Raw genomic sequence first — 25503 nt, forward strand, 5'->3', positions numbered from 1 at the left:
GGCAGTCTGGATGAGGCTGGGACCCATCAAGTATTCCACCACCACAGTGGTGGTGGGGGGCCGCTCATCCCGCGTCGCTCCCGGAGGCCAGCCTGGGCGCTGCCGGTGCTTTGAAGGCCGCAGGGCCCCTCCCCGTGTCCTGCCCGTCCTGGCAATTGGCCCGCGGGCCGTGAGTTTGAGACCCCAGCTGTAAAGAAAGCCACTGGTTTGAGAGCTGAGCAGGGCTGTACAGGACAGGGCATTTGGAGGTCACTTTAATAAGTCAGAGATGACTTGATGCAAGTAATCACAATATCCTCATTTGTTAGCTTGGTTTTAATATACTGTCACTATGCATTTAACTTGCATCTGAGTTTTTGCAAAGTCTAATTTGAAGTGCTCAAAAAATGCAAGCATCTGCAAAGTAACCTAGCAAAGGTTATTATCTAAACTAACTTGTAGATGAGTTGCAGAAAGTTCTGGTTTTCAAACAAAAGCCAGCTATTTGTGCCAATTGTTTGTGCCAATATCTTCCCTTGCATAAATGATAGATCCTTGCAAGTAGTTCTGATTTTATTTAGCACATGTCTTACAAAGTGTATCTTAGTGATTTTCTTAATGGCCAGTTAAGGCAGCTGAATGAAGAAGAGCAAATATACTTCAGAGAATGATAGACAAAACAAAATCTAGCTAAGACGCAGCAGAAAAGATTCAAAAGTTGGAGTAAGCATTTAGCACATTTCTTTTGCCCCTGTTCTTCAAACAGTGAGAGATGGCAAGCCACTACTTCAAGACCATGCATGATGGCTATCTTGAGATTTCCAGCGCTTCATCAGCTCCCTGAAAGCCTATAGAAAAGTTAGCAAAAGATGTGGACCTTTTAAGCAGGCAGGATTAGGGCCAGAATTTGTGGATGCTCAAGTGAAGGCATTTGAGAGCAGAGAACCTTTTGAAATGTATAATAAAAACCAAAATTGCACATACACATGTGCTGCTGTTAATTCCTAGATTCTGCTGAAGGGAAAACAGTCTTTTCATTCTTGTGCTTTTTCCCTGCTGCACATCAGAAGGAGGTAAAATGTGAATTAACCGTATCATAGGCACAGGGTACTTCCCTGCTCAGATTACACCACAAAATCTGGGCAGTTCCTTTGGACAGAGTTGGGAAAAGGAACTTGTGCGTTGTAAGCAGTATTTGGAAGCAGAGCACCAGTAATATGACTGGAGACAAAAGGTTATAAGGAGCTGTGACTACATTCAAAGGTCTGTAAATTTACATGTTGGCTGCAATGGTTGACTAAATCTTCCTTCTAACAATTTCTAATGGGTTTGTTACTCCTTATATGACTTAACAATTGGTGGTTTAGCTTTGCTGGTTCTAAAGATTGTATCTTGCTCTGCTACTCTTTGACTTTGTTCTCAAGATTTAACTTTCAGCATTTCAAACTGTTGCTAAATAGCCCCTGTCTGACAAAGTCTGAAAGTGTTTAGAAGATGTAAAAAGATTTACTGGGTACTTTTAAAGCTACTGAGCATAAGAACTATGGCTACTTTGCACACAGCTTCTTTTCAGTCTACCTTCCTGAAGGATAACTTAGATGCACACACAATATAGTTGTACTATTATTAGTCACAACTTAATGAAGTTGTTTATCACTTCTTTGCAAATGAGAAAATCATTTCAGATGGTGCTTCCTGCCTTTAGACGGTAAATTAAGGAACCCTTTTACCCTGCTCACATACTTAGAGAAAATTGGGTTTGTTTTTGTTAGTACAAGTCAAGAAGGAGTCATGATTCAGTGTGACATATTGAATGCAAGCCATATGAGGCTGCAGTCAGTTAAAGCCTTATAAAAGCTGATTACGTGTGTTACAAAATATCAGAGAATAATTTAGTTTCTTACACTGTCTGCTGCTTTACAAAGTTTCCACACTTCTTTTCACATTCCATTGTTTTGTGGGATGGAAAATGCCTGGGAAAAGCAATATCTTAATTGCAGAATTTCCTGTGTTGTGGTGTGAATTATTCCTAGGGAACCTTTACAAGTTAAAATGAGTGCATAAGGGTAAATGTGGGTTGCTAATCCTAGAACTAATTTATAAAAATGGCTGTAAGCAACTTTTAATCAATCAGTATTAAGCGTATTTAAAGTAATATATCAGTGTTTATTTTTTTAAGTTGGTGATAGGACTGTTTCCTTAACTATCTTTAAAAACAGCTTGAGCCATATCTCACCCTAGTATCAGTCTTCTCTTAAGAATGGTTACATTTTCTCTGTGGCATGTGATGGAATGTAACTCACACGACTTCCATTAACACTTCTAACAGAAATGGCATGTTCTCTTTGATGAATAGTTGTCCCCAAGAAGACCATAACAATGAATAGATTTTCAGCTTCACTCTTGCTTTCAAACAGATCTGTGCAGGCATGCTGGCTTTTAAAAACCCCATCTTTTGAAGAATAGATTCTTTTTCAGTCTTATATTTCTGTTTTGGAATTGTGCTATTTTCTTGTGTATAAAGAAGACCGGCTCATAACCAAAAGAGAAATGTTTGCAAGTCCCGTTTGTTGGCTAATCATGCAGTCCCTGAGATCCATTCCAAATACATCCAAGCCTTTATACTTTAAGAAATCTGGAAGAATTGACCCAGCCAGAGGAGTGAATAATTTTGTATGTTCATATTTTTAAAAATGCTTGTAGTATAGTAGATACATGAGACAAATGTTAAGCATTTGGCTATCTATAGGGTGATCTACTGAAGGAATTGTGTTGCTATTGTTGCTGGTGGTAGTGAGAGTTGCAAACAAGACATCCCTACTATCAAAACTCGGTCAGGGGGAGAGGGGCAGAGATGGGTGAAGCAAAGCAGGGCCTGGGAGAGGGAAGTTCAAGGATGCAGGAGCCTAGGAAACAAGGAAGCAACAAGGGACTGGAATGCAGCCTGTCAAGTGAGGAGCCAGGTGAGATGGTTTGAAAAGCCACAAAGAGAATGTGAGAGCAAGAGAAATCTGAGAGGAAGACATCTTGAACAGAGAATGGGAATGGAAAGAATAGAGCTTAGCGCCAGGAATGCAAAGCTCAAAGATGCCAATATGCACACATTGATCTGAGGTGGGCAACCAACTCCTTGACTTTGGCATTTAACCAAGGAGCCACATTGAGGTTTCTCTTGGTAATACACCTCTCTCTGCTGGATTGGACACATGCAGCAGATTGTGACTTAGCAATATGAATAGCCACTGAAGTTCCTTTACATCTTAAATCAATTGTGACTTCTTAACCCAAACAAAAGGACAATTTCTGATGCTTCTTTATGAAGAACGTCCTAACAAAAGTCCTGCCATCAGACTCCAAGTCATCCCTTACCTCATTTTTATAATAAGCTGTCCAAAAACCAAACTCTGTTCTTAATTTATGGAATGGTAAATAGTTCTTGGTCTTATTGTGCCCTTCTAGAAAGAACAGATGGTAGTTTAAACAAAGTTTTTGCTATGGGATAAAATGTTCCAGGTCTTTGACAGATCGTATCCATCTGTAAGGAAGAAATAGGGTTTGCATAAAGTAAACAAGTAAATTTTGCATTCCATCTTGGAAAAAGAGGGAGAGTGAAAGAAAGAGAGAGAGCTATGTTTGCAGGAACTCTGTACACCATCATACACCTATTGCTCAGCATCCTGGCCTTTTTTCAACGGAGAGATGTTATGTACAGAGAAATGTGCTGGTTTTGTCAGATGGGTGTATTAGTAAGTGTGCAGTGCAGTGCACATGATGGAGGACAGTAGGCACTGTTCAGCACAATAACTCAAGAGAACTGACAGCTATTGCAAACAGCCAATGAGAGCAAGATGTTCTCTGTTGATATAAAAACATGCAAAGGAGAAGCATCGAGCACTGCAGTTACTGTGCAAAGCTTGGCTAGTGTTTAGCAGCAGCCGCATCACAAGACACATCTAAGACTTAAAAGTAGAACAGCATAAGAAAAGCCCTGTTTGATTGGTGCAAAGACCAATCTATTGTACCATTCTGTTTTATAGTGGATACATCCAGTCCCCCAGTTACAAACATATGAGTTAAGAACAATCCCTACTTATGAACAAGCAAACCTGGAAGTCCTGCCTTGTCCTCAAGTGGCAAGTGGGTGGCCGTGAGTGGCAGGCAGGGGTGGTGAGCAGGTGCCCTCAGGTGGTGGGCAGCAAGTGCCAGGTGGTGAGGAAAGGAAGTGAAGTATAGGAAGGAGGGAAGGAAAGGAAGGCTGGAGAGAAAGGGAAAGGGGAGGAGGAGAGAAAAAGCAGAAAGTCAGGATTAGTTTCACCATGGTGGTGGAACTGCAGAAGTTTTTCAGGCTCATGAAAAACTAGGGAATCCAAACCAGTGCGTTTTGGCTCACATAGAGTAAGTGACAATTGGGAGAATTTTAAAGGATAAGGAAGTCCCATCTCCATCACCATCCAGTTAATATTAGGCTTAATGTTAGTTCAAAGAGTGTTAACCTTTAATAATTTTTGCTAGTTTTCTATATTTCTATCTAAATTGTTTTAAAAACTGTACTGTACATCCAGATTCTCTCTCTCTTCAGTAACTGTAGCTACTTTTTAATTACATGATGATGATGATGTATTGTGTTTAAAATGTTTTAGTGTATATGGAAGTGTTTCTTAAGTGTTTTATATGCTTTTTATATACATGATCCAACTTACATACAAATTTGACTTATAGATGACCTCAGGAATGGAACTTGTTCTTAATCTGTGGACCAGGTGTACCCACTGTTGTCGGTGGTGGCCAAGCCAGGTCCTTCTGGGCAACTTGCAAACAAAACAGGAAGCTAAAGGCTTTTCTATTGTTTGTCCCTATGGGAAAGTAATGCATGTGAGCAGGGAGAGCATTATTCAGTGTGGATTTTCCTTTTGCTCTATAACTCTTCCAAGGTTCTGCGGTGGCTTGAAAAAATGCTGTGGGACTAACAGTAATAATATATGCAAAGCACTCCCAACAGGGTGCTGGTACTCACAAAGAGGCTGGATCTCATGTCAGGGCAATGGCTTCCGCCATGGCAGCCCAGTCCAGTCTTCCCCTTAAAGAACACCATGTGCTTTGAGTGTAGAAAGTCTCTGTTTTTGTCCCTAGCATTTCCAGGTATTGCTGACAAAGACCTTGCCTGAGGCTCTGGAGAGCTTCTGCCAATCAGTGTAGACAATGCTGAGCCAGATGGGCCAATGGTCTGTCTGACTTAGTAGAAGTTCACATCCTAATTTGTTTGTCCACAGACTGGGATTGCCTGAAGCTGGTGAAGAAACCATTAAAGATATTGTATTTCCCATATCGTTAGACACACTTTGGCTCCTTGTTTTGGTTGGTGGCCAACCAAAATTCTTCATTAGACGCCTGAACAGCGACTTTCAGGCGAATAGCCTACATTCTGTTTGGTGAAGTTAATCCCTTCACTTGGAGAGGCTCACTGCGATTACATTTTGTAGTTTCTGCTTTAAATCATGAATCCCTTCTATAGGAACAGAGCATTCCTCACCTTGAATGATTGAACCTGAACTAGTGGATATATGGAAAATGGTCAGCTCATGAGCTTTACCTGTGGAGGTGCTAAAGAAAGGTGGGCAGCTTCCATCAGCAGTAGACAGCAGAGTCAAGGGTGAGTGACGATGGAAGTCATAGCCCAACAATACTTGGAAGGCTGCAAGTTGCATGCCCTGCAGTAGAAAAAGGTGCAAAGTGGAACGTCTAATCCAGCACAACAGCTACATGTCAGAGTTGATAAACAACCTTGCTAGGTATATTTTTTCATAGCTGGAAGCTTATGTGCACGTCTTCCTCCTTTGATTTGGACACAGCTGGTTTCTCTTCTTGGAACTGAATGTAGCAGGTAATGTCTGAATTGGTCCTCACACTGGACATGTGCTTGATTGTCCATATCTGGGTCAGTTTCCATTCAGTTTTCTGGAACTGGAACAGTCCCGTTCTTTGGTACTGGAAATATTCTCAGAACTGGAAATATGATTCAGACTAAGCCTTGCATCATATGATTCTGATAATGGTTTCTGGAAGACTCTTGGAAAGTTATTTATACCAAGATTTACATCTGCCCCATGTTCACAGGGCTATTCCCTGATGCTTATCAAGCAAAATCCAATCTGGGACAAACATTTGATTCATATAGCTGGAAAAGATGTGTTGTAGCCATATGGACTGAGTGTTATTTTTATAGATAACTTATGGTACTTAATACGAGATTGAAACTGTATCTCCTTGAAGTCTTTTTCCTTTGCTTATCATTTGTTTTGCATGCTTATTCCTGTTGCATTAATGGACTATGGGCAACATGTGTGGATGGCTTGAGCATTAGCTCATTTTCTTTCTCTCTTGTAATAATGAGTTATATATTCCCTGGCTTAATTCCTCTTGTGTTTATAATTTTCCTTTACTGGAAAATGAATAAAAAGTAGCTTGTTTTCAAAGGAAAGAAGTATTGGCTAAAGTGGAACATTTTGTGGAGAGGCTACCATGCTCCAATGACTTGTATTCACTCGTTTATTTTAGATCATGTAATGGGAATATCAGTTTTAATGAAACTCAGCCCTAATTTATACTATTGTTTCGTGCCCAGCAAAAGCAAGACGTAGACATAGAGGAAGGAAGCACACATTCATTACCTATATACTGCCCCCAAACCAAAAAAGTTGATTGATAACTTTCTTATATTGGTTGGTAACAAAAGATCACAGCCACATCGCACAGCGGTGTTCTTGAACCACCTTCAGACATTTTACTCAGTCCTATGCAGTCAGTGTTCCTTATAAAATATGCCCCACATTTTTAGAAGCTAGGAAATGAGGGTTTTTAATTCTTGTAGGAATCTCAGGGTAAACAGTACAGCATTGAACTGTATTTGATTTTAATTTGGACCAAATATACACTCAAATCTGTAGATGCCTTTACTGTGGAAGTGATATTTGTGTAGTGGTAGGCATTCTGCCAGAGCTAAAGATACTCTGCTGTTCTGTGTGCAGCAACAATATTGAGTATACTTATAATTAGTCCATAGAAGGGTGATCTTCCTTTGGATTATTATATAAATGCAAAAAGTAATTACTTTATGAGTGCCAAGTAACTGATTACCCATTGATGCTCATATTCCTCTAGGAAATATTAGTATTTACTTCGCCAGGGCAATGAAAATGTTCTCAGTGCATATGTGGAGCTTGCTCTGGAGACATCCTTGGTTATAGGGTTCATGTCCTTCCTAGGCAGCTGTAAAGCAAAGGATCTGACAAGGTATTGCATGACACCTCCTGAAAATAGGTTTGAACGCATTTTCATCTCTCTCTTGAATGACAGCAGAAGTCAGCAGCTGATATTGGGACTCCTCTCTGGCCTGTGATAGTTTTTACACAGGAATTGCTTACATCCTGTGTCCAGCTCTTGTCTATTGCCACACCCAAGGCCTCCACAACCTACCGTTCAGTGCATCACCTGACACTTATGTAGGTCAGTTGTTCACTGTCTGATGCACCTGATACTACTAAGGGTTTGTGAATGGGTCTGTTACGAACTTGTTGGAGACAGGTTTGTGCCTTAAATAATGAATGCCCAGAGTGCTGGCTTTGTTCAAGGCAAGGTAATATTCCTTCCTTATCAGCTGATATGTATCCTCAAGGGTGAGTTGTTAGAAGATGGCTTGTTGTCTCTGGAATGTTTGGAATGGGAAGGACATCAGTGCTTGTGGAAGGTGATATCCCATCTTTGACATCAATGTCGTGCATTACTTACTGCCCTGAGTGGTGAGAAGTCCCAGAGTAGGACTGCCTTGGTTTGACCTTTGGAAGAAAGAGCACCGAACACTTAGGGCGTTTGTGTAGGAAGAGCATGAGAAAAGTCATGCTGGATCAGACCAAAGGCCTGTCTAGCACAACCTTTGCTTCCCTCAATGCCAATGAGAAGTCCAAAACAGGACATGAGCGCAAAAGCACTTTTGTGCCAAGATCTTAGCAACTGGCATTCAGAAGTATCCTGCCTCTTCTACTGGAAGTAATATACAGCCTGAATTCACCTGAGGAGTAAAGCAGTAATACCTTCTTTATAAGAAATGTTTAATCTCTTAATTTGAGACTGAAATTTATATTCCACTGTCATATACAACACATCTGAAATAGCTAATAGTCAAAATTAAAATATGCAACCAGTTATAAAACAGCCCTTCCCTCCATAAATACATATATCTCAGAACAGATCTTTTGGAAAATACGTTGTTGCATCATTGCATTATGTGGGCTGCATATATGTGATTTATGTTGGATGTTCTGTGCCATCAAGTTGTCTCCGATTATGGTGGTCCTATGAATGAATGCTGCCCAAAATGTTCGATGGGTGACAGCCTTGCTCAGCTCTTCTAACTCTAACGCGGTCATTCCCTCTCATGTCTGGTCTTCCTTTTCTTCTTCTGCCTCCGAATTTCCTTAGCATGATTGTCTTCTTCAGAGAGTTTTGCCTGCTCACATGTTGTGTGCCAAATGTGAAAGAAGTGTGCACCTAAGGGACCATTGTTGGGGGTTGCTTGTAATTTTAGGTCTCTCTTTCTTGGTATTTTGACCAAGCATGATGATCTTCCCAGCAGTCCAGATAGCAGCACTCTTGGACAAAAAACTAAGACATGCAGATCCAGTAAAGCATGACAAAAAAGAATTCTCGTAGGATAGTCCCTAGCCACCAGCCGGTCTGAGGAAGTGCTAGATTTCTACAGTAGCCACTTTAACTTGTGTGGTTCTTTCTTGAACAAGACCATTCTGTCTTGAAAACCACCACTGCAAGATGATAGTATCTTCTTGGAAAAGGTATCCGCTGACATGACCAAATAAACATGGCTGACGAGGTAGGTGGGCAGCAGAGACCCAAATGTTAGGATGTGGCTGGTGGTTAGTAATATTTCCTCAGCTGGTGGAACAATTGACAGTTGGATTCTTTTAATAGTTATTTCACAGGACACTTGAACCCATTTTCAAACATGCATTGAAATGCTCATTCTTTGCCATTTAGCATATTTCATCTTGTTTTTCTCTTGAAGTATCAAAACAATACCTCCATGTTAGATTAATACAACCATTTCTGTGTGGGGCTGTCTTTGAAGATGCTCAGAAACTGGACTTGCACAAAAAGTAGTAGCCAGATTCCTAACAGGAAGCAGAAGGTCTGAGCTTATAATACCATTTCTGGTCCATTTGCACTGACCACCTATACATGCCTGAATACAATGTAAGATGCTGGTTTTAACCTACAACAGGTCCATATGACAGATTTGCTCTCCCATTTTGAATAAACCTGTACCCTCTGATCAGTATCTTCTAAGGACATCTGCTGAGGGAAATTTAGAAGATGACAACAAGGGAGAGGGCCTTTTTGGTGGTGGGCCTATAACTTTGGAACACTGTCTCCAGAAAATCCCATCTGGCACCAACATTATCCACTTTCCAGCACCAGCTTTTCTCCCCTTCCAAGGTTTTTTATGGCATATAAACCTCTGTTTAATGCATCAGTTGAATTGTTTAATGTTGCAGCTGATGTTGTAGTTTTATGGGGTGTTTTCATTTTTGCAGGAAGTTGTTCTAGTTATTTTAAATATTTCATGTTTTGATTTTGTTGTCAGATGCCTTGAGTCATCATTTTTGTTGAGCAAAGTATCTGAGAAACCTTGTTTCTGTTGGTTTGTTGTTAGAAAGACCAGCAACATTAATACAACATTTGAAGGACTGGAGCCTCGGCTTTCGGCTTTTCTTTCTGTTTGTTGAGAACGTATAGCACAGCCCATTCAATACTGAATTGGTTTGTAAGCCACATATTACTTATGGAAAAGACCACAACTTCCTGTGGTAAGAAGTAAACATAATCTATGATTTACAAAAGAAACCCAAACAGATATTCTGCTATAATTTGGGTTTATAGGGGAAAACTGGTACCGAGCTCCAAGCTCATTAAGAACCAAAGAACCACACACATGCATCAAGAGCATAATTTGACTATAAGTATTTTCCCAAGAGCCCCTGAAAGCTTGGCATTTGCAGTTGCTTTGATTTTTACAAATGCTGTCTACTTTGTTTTTTAAACCCAGACTTTAAACTAACAATATAACTCAGATACTTTGGTGGTTGTCCAAAATGTGACATTCTGGGCACATTCACACCTTTGTAGCTTGCAATTTTCCACCACCACTAATTTTGCCCCATATCACACGGTCATCTGTTTAGGAAAGTGTGTCAACATCCAAAAGCAGTTTATTATGTCATGGAAGGCTATCGCTCTTCCCTGCAAAAGCTGGCTGGGTATCTTTAAAGCCCAGGTATATGTCGTAATAAGTCATGGTGAGCTTCTTAATCACCCCACACATGCCAGCTCATTTTCCCAGTTGCCCTTACCAGGCACAGATCATTCAGACATCTCAGCAGGGGTCACGAACTGGCAATTTGGCAGCCAAGGGTGCCATAACCTGCTCTGGCGTAAATGAACCATGGTGGGTAGTAGTGATTGTGCAAACCAGCTGCTAAAACCAGGGTGGTAGTAGCTGCTTAGTGAAAGACTCATTACCTTCTGTAGCACTTCCAAACCTTCTGCAAAGGCCGCCCCATAGAGACACCCATTGCAATAGCATATCCTGGATGTAACCAAAGCCTATGTGAAGTGGATGGATCGGTCTTCTCCAGAGGGTCTGACGAACTAGCAAAAGCTGTGCAACACAGCACTGGCTGCAGTTGAAGCAGGAGCCAAGCCAGCTCTTCCCAAGCTGCATACCTGCTCTTTCAGAGGGAGTGATGCCCCATCCGTTGGGCTAAACTATAGCTCCCACATGGACTCTCCTTGAAATAAGTGACTCTGTCTTGTCTGGATTAAGCCTTATCTTGTTAGCCCATTTCAAGCCCCAGATGACAATTAAGCCTTCTACAACCTCTGTGGCATCTGAGGGAAAGCAGAAAGCCCTCCTTAGGTGTTCTCCAAAGAGGGGTTGACTGTAAGCCTGGAGGAAGCAGGTGACATGCACTGAAGAGAGTGGAGTCACAAAGCCCCACATAATGGGAATGCGAAGTGGGGTGCCCATCGTGTGGAGCTGTGCATTTGGCTGAATGTGGCTACTTGGCTTTGCAAGCCTTCTCTGTCAACCTGAAGAGGCCTGGATGAAGGGGTAAGAGCAACAGGCACATCCTTGGCTCCATGCCCATTTACACTTCAGCCACCTTTGGTGAACATCTCAAGAAAGCCACAGAACTGGGCTTCATCCACATATCAATGGCACTGTACTCCAAATCTGTCCATCTGCTTCCTACATATATTTATCCAAAGAGCAGTCCATTGAAAAATAAACCCAAGTGACAAAGGAGAATCCGCAAGAGAAGCTTCTACAGCTGGTGTTATTGTTATTTCTGAATGACAGCATTTCACATGAAACAGAAAGGCATACATCTCTGTATCTAATGAATCAAATTAATTCTATTATCTTTTATGGCAAGATTCTGTACAAGCGGGTTTTGATTGATGGGTTACATCTGTAGTTAGAAACTCATTAAGAAAATGAGAGATTCAAACTCCAGGTTTTAAGATTTTACTTGCATTTTTGGAGAAAAAATAAAACGTGCAAATTTCCTTTCACAGCATATTTTGATTTTGTATCATAAAAACTTCTTCCCTCCTGCATTCCCCCAAACATTTTTTTGAATTCACTTTGTTTGTGGTTGTGATCAACATCTTAGAGTATTTCTTATAATGGCTTCAGTTTCTTTTCCATTAAAAATAACGTTCAGCTTTCAACTAAAAGGCACTAATTGGTATTTATATATTCTTATTAGGAAAGTGTTTTGTCAATTGAGTTTCAGAGTGAATCAAACCAGTTGGTGTGAGCAGAAAAGGCAGATGTATTACTGCCATGTCTAAATTTCTGGTAATTGAATTTAACCCTTTCCATCAATGTGGAAACATAGAAACGGAACGAGTCAGAAGGGGTCTCCTGGGCCATCTAGTCTGACCTCCGGCTCCAACTGGCTTTGCTAGCTGTAAAGTAAAGACATTTGTTGTTGTTGCCATTGTTGCCTGTTCTGTCAAACTGTTTCCAACTCATGGTGACCATATGAAAGAAAGCCCTCCAAATGTCCTGTCCTTGAAAGTTTTGCTCAGCTGTCATAAATTCATGGTTGTGGCTTTCTTTATAAAGTCAGTCCTTTTCCTATTTGGTCTTCCTTTTCTTCTTCTGCCTTTGACTTTTGTAGCATGATTGTCTTCTCCAGTGAGTCCTGCCTTCTCATGATGTGACCAATTATGACAGCCTCAGCTTTGTTATTGTTGCTTCTAGCAAAAGTTCAAGCTTGATTTGATCTAGAGCCCACTTGTTCATTTTTCTCTTCCTCCAGGGTATTTGCAAAGCTCTCCTCCAGCACCATGTTTTGAATGCATTCCTCTTCTTTCTGCAAATTGCTTCACTGAGCAGCTTTCACACCTATACATAGTGATCAGGAATACAATAGTGCAGATAATCTTGGCCTTAGTCTCCAATGAAACATCCTTACATTTCATTATCTTTTCTGGTTCCTTCTTTGCTGCTCTTCCAAATTTCAGTCTTCAGATTTCTTGGCTGAAGTCTCTGTTTGAACTGATGACTGAGCCAAGGTATACAAAATCTTTCACAATATCTTCAATGTTGACAGTAAAATTGTGTAATTCTTCTGTAGTCATAATTTCCGTTTTCTTCATGTTCCATTGCAGTCCTGCTTTGCACTTTCTTCTTCCACATTCATTAGCAATCATTTCAATTTATTGCTGCTTCCTCTAGTAGTATGGTATTACCTGTTAAACTATTGATGTACCTCCTGCCAGTTTAGATTCCTTCCTCTGATGCTAACTCAGCTTTCCTTAAGATATATTTCAAGTACAGACTGAACAGATTGGGCGATTAAATACACCCTTGTCTGACATGTTGTGTGGTCTGTATGTAAAGTTTTCTCTTGTTGGTTGGTGGGGTTGTTTATTGAACTGGCAGTGTAGAGAAGGGCAGGTATGACAGGGCAGGTAGCTATGCAGCTGAGCCATCCAGCTGTTACACAGGTAAGCAAAGAGGTTTGGCTTTGGGGGAAGGATGCTGTTACATCAGGCCGGAGCAGTTCAATCTGCTCCCCAGCAGCAGAGATCTGACAAGGAAGGCTGAAGCCGTGGAGGGTGAGGCACTGCTTCAGGAGAGATGCGGCGGACTTAATTTTACTTGATAAAACTAAATGACAACGCTGTTTAAATTTTGTATGGAAATATTATGTGCTTCTATTATATTGTATTTTTGTATTGCATAAAAGGTTGTTAACTGCCTAGAGAGCTTTCGCTATTGGGCAGTATAGAAATGAAAAGAGAATTAAGGAAGTGCGATGTGCAGCCTAGAAGCTGTTCTTAGGGGCTGTTCCATCTAAATGTTTCTCAGACTGAGAAGCCAAGCCAGTATCTGAAGCTGTCCAGGAGCTCTCCTGCTGTCCAGCAGGTCTCACTAGCTTCTGCCTCCTGCTGAGCTGCTGAGCGCAGTTTACAGCTGGCCCACCAGAGCTTCCCTATTGTCCCTGCTGCCTCACTCCATGGGTGGCCACAGCAAAATGCTTGTAAGCACAGGGGCAGGGGATGTACATCAACATTCTCAGCAGCTGAGGGTCTCTGCACCTTTTCTTTGAGTAATATGTCCAGCCGCTAGTGCAAAGGGCCATGCCAGCCTTCCTGCTCTCCCCTGGAGGTGATTCCTTCTGACCCTCCCCTCATGCCTCTGTAGAAGGATGACATGACATGACATAGCCATCTGTTGGAGGACAGTTTTGGGATAGAGAGGAGAAAGACTGGAAGAGCAGGGCAGCTGGATTCATGCCAGGGACCCTGGGAAGACACAGTGTTGCTCTCCTCCTGCGGATTTATTGGGGACAGGAAATGTCCTCCAACTTGGGAACTGAGATGTGGTTGTATATGCAACACAGGTGGAGGTGCTTACTGGGTTTGCATGAGCTTGGAGGAAAATAACTTGTAGCTTATCTTTCCTCCTCAGGTGTGCCAGTCATCAGCTGGCCCATGGCTTCTTCTGGACAGCTTGTGAATTATCCATCCTCCCCTTGAGGCTTTGGAGTTCATGACACTCTTGGCAATAGTAACTGTGCTTACTAGGCAGTTTGCAACTGGCATGTGACATGAAGGAAAATAAGTGCTGGTGCCTTGCTTTCCCACCACAACAGTGCATACCTGCTCACTGCGTCACACCAGTGAGCCTAGCAGTGGTTGATTGTAAGCATGGAGGGAACCAGTGACACATGCACTGTTCCCATTCCTTCTGCATCTCCTGGATGTCAGAATCTGTGGATTGTCTCATAAAGTCAGAGGCAACTGTCAAAATCCATTTAAATACCAAATGTAACCTTTCAAAGAAAACTTTTCAGGGATTGAGGTGTCTCATGAGATCAAATGTAGATGTTTTCTGATTCTACCAGTAAAGGAGTTGATAACAAGTTTGTGTGCCTGTGTATGGATGTACATGTGCATGTGAGCCTTAAACTAATAAGTTTAAAATGTTCTTTCAAAATTTTGAAAAACATGTTAGCACCTGTTCAGCTGTTTTTGTTTTTCATTTCCAAAATGTCAGTACAGACCCCAGGAGCCATTCTGCAAAAAACCATTGTGCAGTGTTAGTGTTACATTAAAAATGATAATATCATGATAACTTCAAATCTACTCCATACTGAGAATCCATTGGCAAGTATTTATAATGGCTTGTAATCCTGAAAGATACATTTCTTAGATGTTACATAAATGTGCAATTATTCTTTAGGCATACAACCTATATATCTACTCAGAAGTAACACCTATTGAGTTCAGCAGGGCTTACTTTCATGCAAGCACATAAAAGTATGAAGCCTTAGTAATGTGCATCCCTTTAGGAATGTTGTCAGGTTGCTTACTTGTTAGAACATCAGGAACATGTTGAGTATTTATATATATAAATGTTTCTCTCTGTGTGTACGTGTGTATTCTTATCTTTAGGATTTCCCACAATAGCTAAGAAATAGCATAGTCTAGTAATTTAACAAGTAAGCTAATAGCTGGTTTCAGATCCTGGCTTGTTCTACAAATAGAAACTATAGTCTTCTTATCTGAATTTGATGTAATAGGAACCCATGGTTAATTCACCACCAGGGTTAGCAAGCACGGTACAGCATGGAGGAAGGAAGCATGCGGGGACATGATCTGGCACAAGGCTGCTGCTGATCTCTGCTTGATAAGCTTGATATAGCCAAACCAAGCCAGAGAATTTGTTGATGGAATAGAAGGTGGATACCTCCCACTCAAGTTTTGAAATTCCCTTTACTTCTTTTTCCTGCGAAGGGAGGTTTTCTCCCTGGGCTAGTGACAATAAAGAGAAAGATGAGGTAATTAGCACCACATCTCCATGTCTTGCTGCTACTGGGATCAGACCATAGGCCTGGTACAGTGGGCACTCATTGGTGGCAGCAGTTTCCAGAATTTCAGGCAAGAATTTTTCCTGCCCTGCCTGGAGATGCCAGGGGTTAAATCTGGAGCCTTCTGTGTCCCAAACAGGTGCTCTATCAGTGCAGCAAAGTAACAATCCCAGTTACTCTGGGATACTTGGAAGGAATGAAGCAGAACAGGCCATCCTGGCTCCTTGCATCACCAGAACACATCGCCCAGGCCTGTGAAAAGTAAGCTTGATTCTTAAGACTTTCTGACTGAAGGTTGAATACTGGGCTTCTCTACCAAGGCATTTCTGGTGTGGCCCTGATTCCACCACTCACAGTGGTGTTTTGCGGAACATTGTCATGATCTTTCAGGATTTCTACTATATTTCTCAGGCATTTTTGCAGATTCTCCACCCCCTTTTCGAGCAAGGAAAGTGTGGTGTTATCTGGAAATAAATTCAAATGAGAATCTCATGCATTTGGACAATTCCATTATAGCTCTGCAGCATCTTGTGGGTGTGCGATGGAACATCTAGAGGCGGAGAAAGAAAATTTCCACAAGACACACACACGCATATATAAAAGAGCCAGTCTGGCAGAGAATCTGGAAGCAGAACCCTTAGTCAAGAGGCATTTTTTAAAAAAATTTTTATGCCGCCCCATTCGCCGAAGCCTCGGGGCGGCTTACAAAAAATATTAAAAGCTTCAGGTAGAGAAATCAGGTGTTTTGCCCACTGTGCTGTTGCAACGCCTTGCAGCAACAGTGCAACCCAGTCTTCCATTCCATCACTTGGTGTGCAGAGCATGGTGCGGATACTGGCGCTTGTTTTCTCCTCTTCCACTGTCCAGTCCAGCGTTTAGGAGGCAATGGCAACAACATTCAGAGAACAAGCCATTGTGAGCTTTGTGCCCACGCGCTCCCCCTTCTTCCTTTGGCATGTCCACAAGGAGACGTTAGGAAGCTTTCGCTGCCATTTTAGATTGACCACAGCCTGTTGCCTCATTTGAAACCGCAGTTTACAGTTTGGACAGCATGCTAAAGCGCAGTTAATCTAAAATGGATGTGGAAGCTCCCCATTTTCATCAAGTAGTCATGTTGGAAGAGGAGGGGAAGAGGGAGGGGAAGGAGGAATGCATTAACCCAAGCACTGCATCCAAGGATAATTTCTCTCTTTCCTAAGCAGAAATAAGTTATTCAATATGTGATCTTGCTTAAGAAATAACCACTCTGCTTGTGTTAAAAGAGATGTTAATTGGTTGCCGTGCACCACACAACACCTTGGAAACACTGGCAGGTAGGAATATGAAAGGGAAAGAAGCCAGTTTATTAGTGCATTTGAATTACTTTGAACAATGGCATTTGACGAACCAGGAGTTTCACTCTTTAGAAATTTCTCTCCACCACCAGCACTAAAAAGGGTGTGTGTGTGAAATTACATTTTAAGAAGTTCCTCCTGTACATTTGCCCTCATCAGAAGACCACCAACTGATCTAGAAAACAAGGTATGATTGGCAGCTTATCCTCAGGAGAGGTGAAGTTGTAAGGCAGTCCACAAGTGTTTTGAAGATCAAAGTGCAAACAGATTAACAGAACTCTAGCTTTATCTTAAGCAATCACTCACTTGCTGTCAAAAGTGTGGAAAATGATAGAAACAGCTGCAACCAAAACATGTCCAAGATTGATGCGGACAAAGCAAAATATGGTGCAATTAACATGTTGCAATAGAATTTCACTATTTATCAAACAAATGGTGATGTCTAGACAACTCTGGCTGATCATTTATTTCCCACAATAAATACTAGATAGGTTCTTATAGTGTGATGTATTGTGATACAAATGGCCCAAGACTGCTTCAGAATTCATTATCACACTTGAATCCGATCCTATATATTATTTTGGACTATAGCACTATGTGAAACTGCTAGGGATAATTGAAAATTTAGGGGGTAGTAATGAAGAGCAGCATAAAATGCCTCAGTTTGATAGGATGCATTCTGCCTAGATCTGGCTTTTCCCAACTTCCTCCATCTCTCTTGGCAGCATAAAGTTCAAAAGACCTAAGTATGCAATCTTTGTAAAAACACTTGGAAAATTCACAGTGGAGCCAATGACTAAGTTTGGACAACACGCCAAACATCTCTGGGGGTCATATTGTGCAAACTCATTGAGCTTGGTTTATGTGAGGATTAAACAACCCCCATTTAACCCTAAAACAGACTAGGGATTATGCAAGTCTCAAACAACACGCTCACTGGGTTCACATTCCATGACAACCTGAAGCAGGGATTGCCTAGTCAGAGTGGTGCCTGCATAAGCCCAACATACATCATCCTGGGTTTTCTCATGCTGGGTTGTTATATCTTGTACACTACTGACACAAAGCCTAAGTAGTATTTCTTTCTCACACATCAGAGGCAGCATTTTTCTTCCACATATGAACCGAAGTAGCTCATCCTTGCTCATACTTAGCTTGGCAAGCTGAACTGCTTAAACATGAAATTGCAGAGTAGTTCATTTTCACCCCCACAACATCTAATTCCAATAATCACACCATGTGGTGGCCCTGTTGTGATTTTGCAAAAATGAGAGAGTTTCAACCCCATTGAAACCCCTGTGAGCACTGTCTGCTACCCTATTCTCATTCCATCGAGCTGGCCTTATTGGTATACTGTATTTTTCGCTCTATAAGATGCTCTTTTTTCCCCTTCAAAAGTATGGGGAAATGTCTGTGCGTCTTATAGAGCGAATGTGTGTGTGCCCGACGCCCAGGATGCTGCCGGCCGCCTGCACCACGTGGCACCACCTGGCCGGCATGTGCTCGGCGCACGCTGCTCCGCCCCCCTCCTCCGGCGCAGGTGAGAGCTGTGCTGCTCAGGGAGCGGTGCGGAGGAGGAGGAGCTGCGGGCTTTAACCTGCCGGCCGCACGGAGAGATGGACTGCTCACCCCCACCGCCCGGGAAGACTTGCCACGGAGGAGGAGGAGCCACGGGCTTTAACCTGCCGGCCACACGGAGAGACGGACTGCTCACCCACACCGCCCGCGAAGACCTGCCACCACCGCAGCCGTGCTGCCCGGAAGACCACCACCGGCACGCTGCCGGCCCGCCTGCACCACGTGGCACCACCTGGCTGGCACGTGCTCGGCGCGCCCTGCTTTGCCCCCTTCCTCCGGTGCAGGTGAGAGCTGTGCTGCTCAGGGGGAGCGGTGCGGAGGAAGAGGAGCCACGGGCTTTTACCCGCTGGCTGCACGGAGAGACGGACTGCTCATCCCCACCGCCTGGGAAGACCTGCCACTGCCCAGCCACCCGGAAGACCACTGCCGGCACGTTGCCGGCCCGGCTGCACCACACCTGGCTGGCATGCGCTCAGCGCACCCTGCTCCCGCCCTCTCCTCCAGCGCAGGTGAGAGCTGTTAATCACAGGTCGGTGTGTGCTTTCAAATGGCAACCCGTCTTTTAATGAAGCCCATGGGGAAGTGATGGGGAATGTGCCTGTGATTATCAGGAAGCTTTCCATGGATCCCTTCTCTAAAAACTAGGTGCGTCTTATGGTCAGGTGCGTCTTATAGAGTGAAAAATACAGTACTCACTCTCGTAACTGTGTCCTAGTTACAATGCATCCTGGGACATGCAGTTTTCAGGATGCTTGATGGACTTAGAAACCTTAGCAGAACCATAGTTCTCTGGGACTTGGTCATTGCAACATTCAAGGGAGAGAATGAAGCTTGAATGAAGGTGAATAGAATGTAGTTTGAGGTTAGGTAGAACTCGGTGTGGGTGGAGATGGTGCTCAGCTGGTTATTCTTCTGAGCCCTTCAAACAGAGCATGTCTGTATTCTGAATCAACTGTATGAACTTTGGCAGCATCATTAAATGAGGCCATGCCATTCTCCACCCTCCACCAACACTGAAACAACTCAAACACACACACAAATTTAATCAGCCACAGAAGATTCGACAACAAATGGTGGCTGGAGTGAACTTGGGCCTTGGTATTTTCATATCCTTTGTCATTCCTTAAATATTAAAGAGCCTTTGGGGACCCTGCCCAATGAATGTGCAACTTTGGTGATTGTACTGTAACAGGGGAATAATATGAATATGAATGGCAAGCAATGTGAGGACGAAAAGACTGAGTGGGAACTGTGAAAAGCAATGAGAAAGAACATTTTTTAAAAGTGCCAATTTCTTTGATTTGATTATTGTCCCATCTTTCTTCCAAAAATGGCACTAAAGACAACTTGCAGACACATTGATTAAACAATACATTGCCACACAATAAAAACATCACAATTCTAGAATATAAATAAATGAATGAATAACTACTTCACACTAACTCAACAGACCCACATACAGATCAAAGACCTTTAGGAGAAAGCAGTCCTTGCCTGCTAGCAGAAGGAAAGCAGTGATGAAGCAAGCCTAGCTTCCCTTGGGAGGGAAGACCCTGTCCTGGACTGCCAACAAAACATACCATTGAAGGTGATGTTCTTCAGAGAAGGAACTTGCCAGAAGATCTTAAGAACCAAGAGAGTTCATGTGGGAAAAGGCAGTCTTTTAGGTAGTCAGGTCTCCAACCATTTAGGGCTTCATAGAGCATAGCCAGTATTTTGATGTTGATATTCATATATGCATGCATTACATATTTTAGCTGGTTGCGAACAAGCAGTTAAAATATGTAATGCATGCATATATGAATATCAACATATTTTAGCTGGTAGTCTTTCCTAACTCAGTTGGTATTCCTCTGAAGATGGAAGCATCTTCAATCCAGCAAAAGCGTAATGGCAGTGAAATGAGAAAGGCTGCATTTTGTTGCAGTTCTCTCTCTTATATATGTCCACCAAACCCACCATAGTTTTCTAATCTCCTGGAGCAGATGGAGGTGTTATAGGTTAGAGGTCAAATAATGAAAATTGTTCCTTTTGCCATTCTGCTGGCATCTCCAGTCCACTAAAAGAAGCCTTTCATCAGTGGAAGGACAGTACTGTGATACAACTGGGGATATGGTAGAGAAAACTGGAAAAATAGAAGCAAGTATGAATATAATCTTGGTTTGCCTACTTCATCATGTCTACTTTATTTATTAAAAATGCTATGTACCATTCCCTCAGCACATTTCTCTCAGGATAGTTTACATATAGGTAAACATTAAAACAACTTAAGTAACCAAAACCTATACAAGAACACAAGCAAGACAAGCTAAACAACAATAACACAAAATAGAAAATAACATAATGAACCATTACCACCAATTATTATAACAAAAACCAATTTAAAAATGCGTTTCTAGTCAGTAATTAAAATAACAGGAGAATAAAAAGGTTTTGACCTGGTGTAAGAGTATGTGTAAAGTATTGGCACAAGGCTCAGCTCCCTGGAAAGTTGATTCCATAAATGGGGCATCGCTACCAAAAGGCCCTTCCCCTCAAAGCCACCTTCCTTGCTTCCTTTAAAGACGGCTCTTCAAGAAGGATCTCCATTGAAGATCTTAGGGTCTGGGAAGAGGCATTCCTCAAGATATCCAGGTCCGACTTATTCTGCTTTCCTAGTTTCTTCCCTACACTACTCATCTTGTCCTTATTCCCAGCCCATATTCCTTCTTAATATGGTCAAGATTCAGTTTAACCAATTCCTTTTTCTGGTACATTCCTCTAGCACCCAACTTAGCTCCTCTCCTTTATACTTTCTTTTGTAAAGTGCTGCAATGTATTTTATCCTTGTGATCTTTGATTGGCCTTCATTGGCTTTGGCTTGTACATCCTTTAATTGCAACTTGTATTGCATATTAATACAATTTTTATGCTCCTTCTAAGCACATATGTGGTATAATGCATGACAAGCATTTGCACTGTGCATTGTAAAATTGTACCAGTTATGTTGTAATAAATGAGCATGGAGAATATTATGTGGGCTGAATTTTGCCATGTTTACTTGGAGTTTGTTTTTGCACGCGCATGCGCACACATACACACATATGATGTATTAGGGGCACCAGAATACAGCTGAACTAGAACATTTGTTTTTGTTTCAGTTATAAAGATGAATAATGAACTTAGAATCCCCAAGTAAGTAACTAACTTTCCAGGTTGTCTACTGAATTGTTTCAGCATACAATATGATAACATGTTCAGAAGGGATATTGAAGGAATCTTAGTTTGTAAACCTTCATGGCTTCAGTACAGAATGATGGAACATGTACTCATTAGCACCCATCTTTATTTGCTATATGGCAGACGAAGGAATCTTGGAAGCAGAAAAACTGTGGTTGGAACAGACCCCAGCGAAGCTAGAGCACCCTAAAGCTGTCCTTCACTCCTTATCCATTCATTCAACACATGCGAAGGCCTGACATTGTGAAATCAGGGTCTGGTGAACCACACTGAAGTTTCCCATTAGTCACTGTCTGATGGCCAGTTCCCCATTACTCATACCAACAGTGCTACCAGGCTTGCGTTCATGGGCTTCAGTTCTGTTACCCAGAGATCAGAGTAACCATTTGTGTCATTTGAGATTTTTTTCCCCCAGTGCAAACGTCATGCTGGAGCCAGGGAAGGATTTTTAGGGGATCTCACTGTTTGGGAGGGAAAGGTTAACCTTTCTTCTCACGTACTACATCACCTCCTCCACCCCCCAATGAACACATAATGCCTCCCCTGTGTGGCAATTAAGCTCAGAAGAAAATATTTCTATTGGTACCAGAAAGGGGGATGTTTAATGCATGACTGCCAATCAGGAGGAGATTTCAGGGGAAATGCAGATTTCTGTCTTCTGGGCTAGGCCCAACACCTTCTAGCTGCCTACAATGGCTCTGATTTATACTTTGAAACATCACAGAAGCTGCATTTATTTGAATATGAAAGATAGTATTTCATTCAATACAAAGCAATAATATTCTTACAATGCCTCCTGTTTATATTCAGGCACATGTCTCATGAGGTCCCTGTTCATGGGAGCTGTTTTGACTTTCCAGAGACTTTCTCTACTCAACCTATCAATTCACCCTTAATACTTCATTAATTTCTTCTGCTAGGAGAAATGTGGGGGAGAGGAGATAAACGTTATGCAACTCTGGTTACTCTGCAGACTGTAAAAGTATCTCGGAGTGCCATCCTATGCATGTTTCGACAGGAAAAGTCTCTACAGCTCCTACCATCCCCAGCTAGCCACGCTGACCTGGGACAGCTGGAAGCTGTTGGATTTGTTTCTCTCTCAACACGCATCAGAGGGATTGGTACGTTCATTAAAAAAGCCCTGCTGGATCAGACCAAAGGCTGATCAAGTTGTTACCAAACTCAGCCGGTCAACAGCTAGGGCAAACCTGGGTGGACCCCAGACCCGAGTCAAAAGGAGCCTGAGACGAGACTTAGAGCCAAAACCAGCTTTATTCTAGTGCATTATAGAATAAAGGGAGACAAAAGGGGATGTTCAGCCCAAAGCAGTGTCTCAAAAGTTGCACCCTGGTACATGTGTTTTTTACCCTAGGTAAGCAATTAGGTCACCTAATACACTTCTAATGCAGCAATACATCAATGTAGCCACACCCCCCACTGCTGTTAGCTTCAAAGAGTCTTTTCTTCTGTCAAGGACTGGGCATTTCCCATGTCTATTTCTTATCTGCTCAAGATTCACACAGGCTTGCCATGTTCTTACTCCCTGCACATTTGCAACTTTCATGATGGCTATAACCAGTTGCCACTGTCCCTTTGATTACTGTATTGGAAGGCAGGCTAGCTTGTTAGCTGTGGGTTTCTCAAAGTTCGTTTTGTTCTTATCCCGTGTCCCTTCTGGAGCGGTATAACTGTGCTGTTTTTACTATGTGGCCTCCCTCTGGCCAACTACTTTTGGGGTGTTTTGGGGTACTGCAATTGGCAACCAAGTCCAGCCTCTATTGCCTGCAGTGGCTGGTCAGATGCTGCTGGGAAGTCCACCAGCAGGCTATGGGGCCACTGCCTTCTCCCACTGTGCTTCCTCAGCGACTGGTAGCATGTAGACATAATGACTAGTATCCTGTGATAGCCTTGCCCTCTATGAATTTGTCCAATACCCCTTTAAAGCCATTCATGCCATGTTTTGTTTTGTTTGCAGGGGGACACATACTTGGGAATTAAAAATGAAAGCAGTGAATAATGTTGACCAGTAGATGGACATATACAATCTAGTGGTCCATTCCTATAGTCCAATATTTTGTTCTATTGTATATTGAAGCTAGACCTTCAAGATTATTTGCTATGCTTCTCCCCAGAACTCTCCGGTTCTCATTTTACAACCAACGGCTATGAGAAGATGTGATATTAGCAGCACCATCCTAAACATGCTTGCTCAGAGCTCCCACAGAGTTCAGAGAGATTAATTTCAAAGTAACTGGGCAGAGCAGGCGTAGGTAACTTGGGACCCTCCAGTTGCTGACCTTCAGCTCCCACCATCCTTCCTGCTGGCTGGTGAAGTCAAAAGTCATCCACCTCCTTCTGAGGAGACAAGTTTCAAGGGCCTATTTTACGCCCGTGGCTCATACAGAGCTCTCTATAAGCACTTAGCTGAAAATTGTGTAGAGGGAGCTGGGAACGTGAGTTGCAGCCCTTCCCTTCCTCTCCTGACTGCAGGCTGCTCCATTAAAATGCGGAGCACAGGAACACTTTCATTGCAGACCTTCCCCTGTGAACACGGAGAGACTGGAGAAGGAGGGAGGCCGAGCTGAGGCACTCCTGTCCTGCTAGGGGCTTCCCAAAGGCCACTGTGTCAACAGCGCTGGAACAGATCGGCCTTTGGTCTGATTTAACACAGCTCTTATTTTCTTATGGTATCAAGACAGAGTCTGCACGGGAAAGTGAATAAGCTGTTTTGGAGAAGCAAAGCCCAGTTCTCATCCTTTTTCATCTCCATTGCCCCAAGCCGTTCCCCACCCCCCCTGCTCCAGCATTTGTGGTACGTTCTGCGTTAGTACTGATTATTTACATCTCAGCAGTTTTACTCTTTTTATGAAGAAGACATCAGGTACAAAATCTTGCTGTACACAAAGGATAGCACTGTCCACATGAATGCAGGGTGGGGGGGGCAGTTAAAACACAAATGTGATTTTCTATGGCTGAAAATATGTGTTTAATTAGAATAGCTCAGGGGAGAGGAAAGGAAGAGTCTCAGGAGAATAGCCCAGGTGTATGATCTTTCCAGTGACACAGTCCCCTCCCAGCCCTAGTAAAACAACTGGCTATTCATAGGTGTTGGAGCAACATTCAGATATATGACCAAGTTAAGTGTTAAAAGAGAAGAAATTATTTATTTAAAAATCAGTCCTAAAGATAATATTTTGAGTGGCAGAAGAATGCTATTCATTCTTCTGTTTCACTTTCCATTCTCTTTAGAGGTTCCAAGCAGAAAAAGCTTGTAGGCACACCATGACCAGCAAGCTTGGAAGGCAAGTGCAGAGATATGAAAGGGGAATGTATGCTCTTACAGGAGGAAATAGGAAAGCCAATGAATATTTTATTTGAAGGCCAAAATCACCCATTCGCTTAATTTTTTCTTCAGAGTTTCCCTATATGTCTGAAATATGGCTGTGTTTACATCTCCTTATCAAATGTGAAATTGAAAGCAAGAAAACAAACCCCCAAAGATTGTGGAAAGTCTGCAAGAGTGAAGGTTTATTTGCATACATGCTTAAGGTCATTCTTCGCATTATTTGCGTCTTGATCCAAACAAGCAGCAAAGTTATGCATCATTCCTGGAACTTCATTTTCCAGGATCTGACCATAACATTAAACTGGGCATATATTTAAGCCTCACAACTACAATAGCTACACACACACGAGAAAATCAGTCCCTATTGTGGTTTACAAAACTTTGGTTGATAGTTTTCTTTCCACTGCCTCTGATAGAAAGTCCATATGCCTATATCTTTGATTGTTTCTTTGTCTTCCCAGCACTTCCCCCCTTCTTTTTTACTTTGCTCATCCTTTCCTGCTTTTCTCACCATTTTGCTTTTACACTTTGCAAAAGAGTCTGCTTCATTTGTTTTCTAGTTTCTTTATCAATATGCATGTGCTGT

At 42.3% G+C, this 25503-nt stretch overlaps 1 protein-coding gene across 3 annotated transcripts in view; it reads left to right on the forward strand.

The window, feature by feature from the left end:
- Positions 1-1173: 1173 nt before the first annotated feature.
- The window catches only part of FBLN2 (fibulin 2), a 127968-nt gene continuing 103638 nt past the window's right edge, over positions 1174-25503 (forward strand). For all 3 annotated transcript variants that reach the window (XM_044451484.1, XM_044451485.1, XM_044451486.1), the window contains exon 1: positions 1174-1242. The gene's annotated coding sequence lies outside the window, so the exon portion shown is untranslated. The remainder of the gene's footprint in view (positions 1243-25503) is intronic.

The sequence above is a fragment of the Varanus komodoensis genome, unplaced genomic scaffold, assembly GCF_004798865.1.
Source record: "Varanus komodoensis strain SLA01 unplaced genomic scaffold, ASM479886v1 scaffold6_2, whole genome shotgun sequence".
Classification (NCBI taxonomy): Eukaryota; Metazoa; Chordata; class Lepidosauria; order Squamata; family Varanidae; genus Varanus; species Varanus komodoensis.